The sequence below is a fragment of the Desmodus rotundus genome, chromosome 6, assembly GCF_022682495.2.
Source record: "Desmodus rotundus isolate HL8 chromosome 6, HLdesRot8A.1, whole genome shotgun sequence".
NCBI lineage: Eukaryota > Metazoa > Chordata > Mammalia > Chiroptera > Phyllostomidae > Desmodus > Desmodus rotundus.
Window position 1 is genome coordinate 77,267,130 of NC_071392.1, and position 6,000 is coordinate 77,273,129.

The following is a 6,000-nucleotide window of genomic DNA, read 5'->3' on the forward strand; positions in this document are numbered from 1 at the left end:
GTTGGAGACTTGGGACGTTGGAGCTGGTCAAGGAAGCTCGGTTTCCTCTGGGCTCCGCCTAGAGAAGTGAATCAAGGATCCCAGAGCCAGCCCTGCTGGGAGCCAGGCGTCCAAACAGCTGACGATTCATCCCCCCAAAGTGGCTGCGGTTTAATGACACCAGAGAGGGAGAATGCCAGGTGACGCACACACTCACACTCGGTGATTTTACAGCTCTAAGTTCTGCAGGCCAGGCAAGGGGGTCGGGTTTTCTCAGCTCCCACCTGGCTGGTACTGGAGTCAGACCTGGGGTGTGGCAGGGGAGGCACCACCTCTTGCCCCGTGCCTCACATGCTCCCATCCCAACTTTCCTCTCTCTACTCTACTGTGTGCAGTCTTGCCACCCTGCCTGGCAGGTGCAGAAGCCTAGATGTCTAGTCCAAGTTTATCAGGCCCACCCTGTGCTCAGAGCACTAAGTAGAAGGGGCTACGTGCAGCCTCAGACTCGACTCCAGATAAATCGGCGCCATCCTCCTGCCTCACAGTTCCCATCTGGGAAGTGGGTGCAGTTCTCCAGTGTGCAGCACAACCCAGGGCACAGGGTTTCAGAGGGGCTGAGCCCAGGGCGCTGCCTTCCTCACCCTCCCTTACAGACTGGTCTTTGCTTTCACAGTGGTGGCATCGTACCTCAAGATGAAGCTGGAGGAGGAGCTGATGTCCACCCCGCGGGCTGGGGAGGCAGGGGCCAGAGAGGCAGCCAGTGACTGCGCAGTCAGGGCCAATCGTGGCCGAGTACACAGTCCTGCGGGACCACTGGCTGAGTATGTCCCCCGTTCCCGAAGCCACGCAGACCTCACTTTCTTCTGCATCCCTGGAACTAGAGGGACCCTACACAGCACTTAACCCCACCCCAGCAAGGGAGAGATGGGCCAACAGAAGGTCGGAATACAGGGCACTGGGTCCCACCTTCTTTGGCTTCTAGTGGTCCAACTCCCAAAGCAGGCTCACTGTCCTGTGGGGCAGCGATTTTCAACCTTTTTCATCTCCTGGCACACATAAACTAATTACTAAAATTCTGTGGAGCACCAAAAATTATTTTGCCGACCTGACAAAAAAAAATAGGTATAATTTTGATTCATTCACGCCAGACAGCTATTGTTGTGTGGGCTGTTGTCATTTTTTAATTTGACAGTCTAAGGGAAAAAAGAGGTCGGCGCCCCTGACTAAGTAGTCAGGTACTGCATGTTTTAAAAACTCACGGCACAGCGGCTGAAAATCGCTGCGGTAGCACATGCGTGCCCCGTGCTGCTGGCTGCAGCTCCAGCTCCCTGTCCTGGCCTTGGGATGGGGAGGCATGCAGGGAGATGAAAAGATAAGTCCTAGGCCAGCAAGACCACGAGAGCCCCCAGGGCAATGACAAGGAACAAGTCCACAGGCCCTCCCCCTCACATTATCCAGGAATTCAAGGTGTCCCGGGCTGTCCCCAGCAGCCAGCAGCTATGAGAACAGCTTCCCCCGCCTGCAGCCATCTCCAGTGATTCAAAGCCTCGGAGCCGCCCAGTGTAGGCTCCTCCAGTCTCCCCCACCCCTGGCTCCTCCCTCCTCGGTGCATGCACACATGTGAACCCAGTCCCATCACGCCAGCAGTTCTGGCACGAAGAACAAACACTGAACAGGGGGGTCCTTGAGATCTCCTGGACCAGCCCTGCCCCCACAGGTGAGGAAACAGAGGCCCCTAGGGAGCACTCCGCCCCTAGTGGCGGAGCATCTTCCTCCTGCAACCCTGTTTTCTTTTCCTCTCTGCTCTTTATTCGACACCCAACTCAGGGGACCCTCCTGAGTGTCTGCTCCATGCTCGCCACCGCCACCCCCTACACCTGAGGGTACAAAGCTTAGTTAACCGGAGGCTCCACAGGCAGTTGTAGCTGGTGTGTGGACAGGGTTGCCCAAAAAGCCCACGGGATTCAGAGGTGTGACTCCGTGTGGTCAGGACCAGACTTCTAGAATCTCCTGGGCCCGGGAGTAAAGCCAAAGTGCTTCTCCACCTAAGTGCAAGCTCTCAGGACCTCAAGGGGAGAATGAGAGCCTCTGGAGAGGCTCCCACCCCGCCCCTCCGCTACACAAGCTCGCTAGTGCCTGGGCCCACTGAGGCTATCTATGGAGGAGTTGGAAGCAGGATGATCTCAAGGTAAGAAGCAACTCTGTGTGGTGCTGTGGGGAGTATCCAGGTGAAGGCAGCCCGGCTGGAAGAAGGAACTTGCTGGAGAATGGGTTGACAGCACAAGGCCTGGGGAAGGGAGCAGCAGGCTGAGACCCAGACGGCACCCTACTCAGCAGCGCCCCCTAGGGCTGGTGTGTAGGGCCGCATCTCCCTGAGCTGCGGCACCCCAGGCTCACTGAGCTCAGTGACCTGCCTACGAGGGTTGCTTTGTGTGCTAGCGGCAGCTTGGAAAATACAAACAAGCTGTGCCCCCCTTCAGCCATCTGGCTCCCTGACTCCCAGGGAAAATGACAGCCTGAAGGTGCATGAGACCCATGCACCTCAGCAAGCCCTGCTTAACCAGAGCTGGGAGATAGCCCTGAGCCCCACTGCACCTGGTGAGCCACCGAGGCAGTGCTGGCTGACAGTGTGTCCTCTGGAATGCCCTTCTCCCAGACCCGGGGCCGGGTGACAGGACGAGGGGCTCACACCGAGGGTACGATGGAAACGGGATGCTGTCAGGATCAAGGGCAGGGGCCCAGCAGGAGAGAGGCCAGAAGCAGCCATGTTCGCCACATCTGGGCGGAAAGATCAAACATCAAACACACCCACAGTGCTTTTAGCAGTGCCTCCAATTTCTAAAAAGCAACACCATTCCTAACACCCAGGAGGGGCCTGGAGCGTACCCCGTTCTTGCAGAGTCTGACCCAGCAGCCTCCAGTCTGGCCCCAACCAACCTTCTGTGCCGTTTGCTCTGAATGCCCTAAGGAGGGAGGGCCCACAACAAGGCTTCACTTTCACGTCAGGAAGGTGTGGCTTAGCAACGCCCCACACACGCACCTGGTGTTTTTACTCCTCATGCTCTCTCAGCCCGGTCCAGGTCTTCACGCGGACCGTCTGGGCTTTAGCACTGAACGCCGCAGACCTCAGGCCCGGGAAACCTGGGGCAGTTGGGCACTCCACCTTTACGCCAGTGTTTTCCCACATGATGTTCATACATGATCTGTCTACTAAGAGGAGGACAGAGAAAAAGAATAGATTCCATAGTTAATGAATGTTTGGGGACCCCTGGATTAAACAAAGGTCATAAAGTAAAAGATCAGATCATTTAAGATCATAATATTGATTTTCCAAGGAAGGGGACAGAGTAGGCAACATTTCTCAAACATGTTGGGTCATAGTTCTCTTTTTTCCGTTTATCATTCGTTGAGAGCATAACTATTAACGTCTTGAGGACTAATAGTGTTCTCTGTGGGCAGTTTGGGACACAGCTGGTTTTAACGCAGTTATAAAAGTGTTTGGAAAAAAAAAGAAAATAAACCATATGGCCCTGGCCGGATAGCTCCGTTGGTTAGTGTCGTCTCGATATGCCAAGGTTGAGGGTTCGATCCCTGGTCAGGGCACATACAAGAAGCAACCAATGAATGCATAGATAAGAGGAACAAACCGATGTTTTTTCTCTTTCTCTCTCTAAAATCAATACATACATCTAAAACAAAGAAACCAGTGAATGCGCGAACGGGTGGAACAACAAATCAATGACTCTCCTCTCCCCCCTTCTCTTTAAAAATCAATACATTTTTAAAAATTTTTTTAAAAGATAAAGACCATATGGTGCTTGTCCTGATGTACCATTTGGGCAAGCCGAGGCACAGAGAGAGCACCGCCCCACTGGGGCTTCATGTGCAGAGAGCCAAATGTATCCCTGAGAGCGGTTCCTATCTTCCTTCCACTTGCTGTCTTTGTGAGGAAATGGTAGGCGCCCAGGTTTCTGTCAGTTGCTGGATTGTAACCCCATGCCACTCCCTCCTGCCTTCCCTGGATGGGGTCACTGGGAATTTGGTGCAAGAGGGTAGAGTTGGTTGAGGAGGAAGGAAGCTACTTAGAAGGAGAGGGGAACAGACTCAGATCTGCAGGCTGGACGAGGGCAATGGAGCAGGGGTGATTGGGGAACATCCTCCCACCAGGTGGAGAAACAGCTGCAGATGTGAGACCCCATTTCAGGGTGCTGGGCAGAGCCTGCAGGGATCAGGGTGGAGATGGCTCCGGGAAAGCCTCTTTCCCCTTGAAGCCCCACAGTAAAGGGCAGTGCTCTCTAGAGCTGGGGTGAAAAGCACCTGGTGGGAACAAAGAAGGTGAGGGGGCTGGCCCGCAGAGCCCCTTCTCAGCTAAGCTCGCCAGGTGGCCTCATCCGGGACTGCCCTCTACAACTAAGCCCCCAGAACTGGGGCCCTCACAGGGGGTGACCTGGCTGTGGGCGGTGACTAAATGCAGGAGGGCTGGGTCCCAGGGGAGGAGCCCCTGAGGAGAAAGCTTGGCCCAGCGGGGTCCAGCTTGGGAGAGGCCTTTTTCACCACACCTCACGCTGCGCTAGAGCTGAAGCCAATAAAGAAAACTAAAATGTGTCAGGCACACCACCTACGTGATTGTATTGGACCCTCACTGTTGAGGAAGGCATCCTACCCATTTTATGGCTGCGAAAACTGAGCCCAAGAAACAAGTCTGAAGTCACAAGGCTGGTTAAGTACCAAAGCCCAGACTAAAATCCAAGTTTCTAACTTCAAAACTTGGGGTACATGCCAAGAGATTCCAACTTTTCTTCTCTTTGACAAAACTTTTTCTCAAAAAAATTTTTTCATGTGGAGATCTGCACAGAACAAGTAAACACAAAGCTTTATGAATTGGGTGGGGTGTGAAGTCGCCCCTACTCTCAGTTTTCCCCTCCAGGTGTGCACCCAAAGCTCTCAGTGGCCCCCAAGGCGGCTTACAGAACACCCCCACCAGGCGTGGGAGCCACTGGCCTCCAGCTGCTGCACTCCCAGCCCACACTCCTCAGACAGGATAGGTCCTCCCTCCGCCCTGTACTTGCTGCCTGCTGAGGTGGGAAGGGGAGGGTGGGGTGCAGAAATAATTCTTTGTTATCCAGAGACCAGTGGGGAAAAGCAGGTACCCCGCTCTGCCTGCCCCGGCGGAGGCCCTGCTCGTGCGTGGTCCTCAGGCCGCCTCTGCTCAATGGAGTAGCTCAAGGCTGAGGGCCCTGAGTGGGAGGAAGCTGGGTTTTCTCGGGCATTACAAGGAACTGCTCCATCAGTATCAAAAGGCTGGAGCCACAAAAAACAAGGTTAAGCTAGAACTGGCTCAGCCAGAGGTAGCAAAGCCTCAGGCCACTGAGGACTACTGCTTATACTGAGTCTGGCACAAATAACACCCCTCTTTTATTACAAAATATTTTATTACAAAATCATAAGCACGTAATTCTGTAACATAATATCACACTCAAGCACACCATAGGACATTTTAGGTGAAATGTTCAAATTAAAACTATAAATCATTACACCCATATCATAACCCAACCAACCACACTCAAGCAGGTGTTATATCTGCTGGACCCTGGATTTTATTCATGCTGATGCAAAGCTGTGCTGACTGGCACGGTGAGGACTAAGGGCGGCTGCAGAGAAACCCATAGTTTTCAGGGACCAGGTCTATGGTAGCATTCGTAGGAGATCATTTCAATAACCATTTTGTGCTTCATCTTTATAACTGAGCCATTGATTTTTGGCTAGGCACATGGGGGCCTGAAATAAAAATGACTTTCCCTAAGGAAAGGGCTCTTACTGCTTCCCTTGCAGCTAGGTGTGGCCACAGGACTAACTAAGTTCCATTCAACAAATGTAACCACAAGTGTTGTGTGTGGTTTCTGGCAGGTAACCTCGAAAGGGGGGCTGCAGGGTTCTTGTTCCTCTTTCCCGACATGTGGAGCCCAAGTAGCCGTCTTGGACCATGAAGCAGCACACTAATGGGGGCAGAAACACCACACC

At 53.5% G+C, this 6,000-nt stretch overlaps 1 protein-coding gene across 3 annotated transcripts in view; it reads right to left on the reverse strand.

Annotated features, from left to right (window-relative positions):
* Positions 1 to 6,000, reverse strand: part of PODXL (podocalyxin like) — a 61,410-nt gene that overhangs the window by 36,114 nt on the left and 19,296 nt on the right. The window contains exon 1 of one of the 3 annotated variants that reach the window (XM_024554976.4): positions 3,020 to 3,151. The exons of the other annotated variants lie outside the window; for them this stretch is intronic. The gene's annotated coding sequence lies outside the window, so the exon portion shown is untranslated. Of the gene's footprint in view, positions 1 to 3,019; positions 3,152 to 6,000 lie in introns of those variants that run through there. 3 annotated transcript variants of the gene reach the window in all.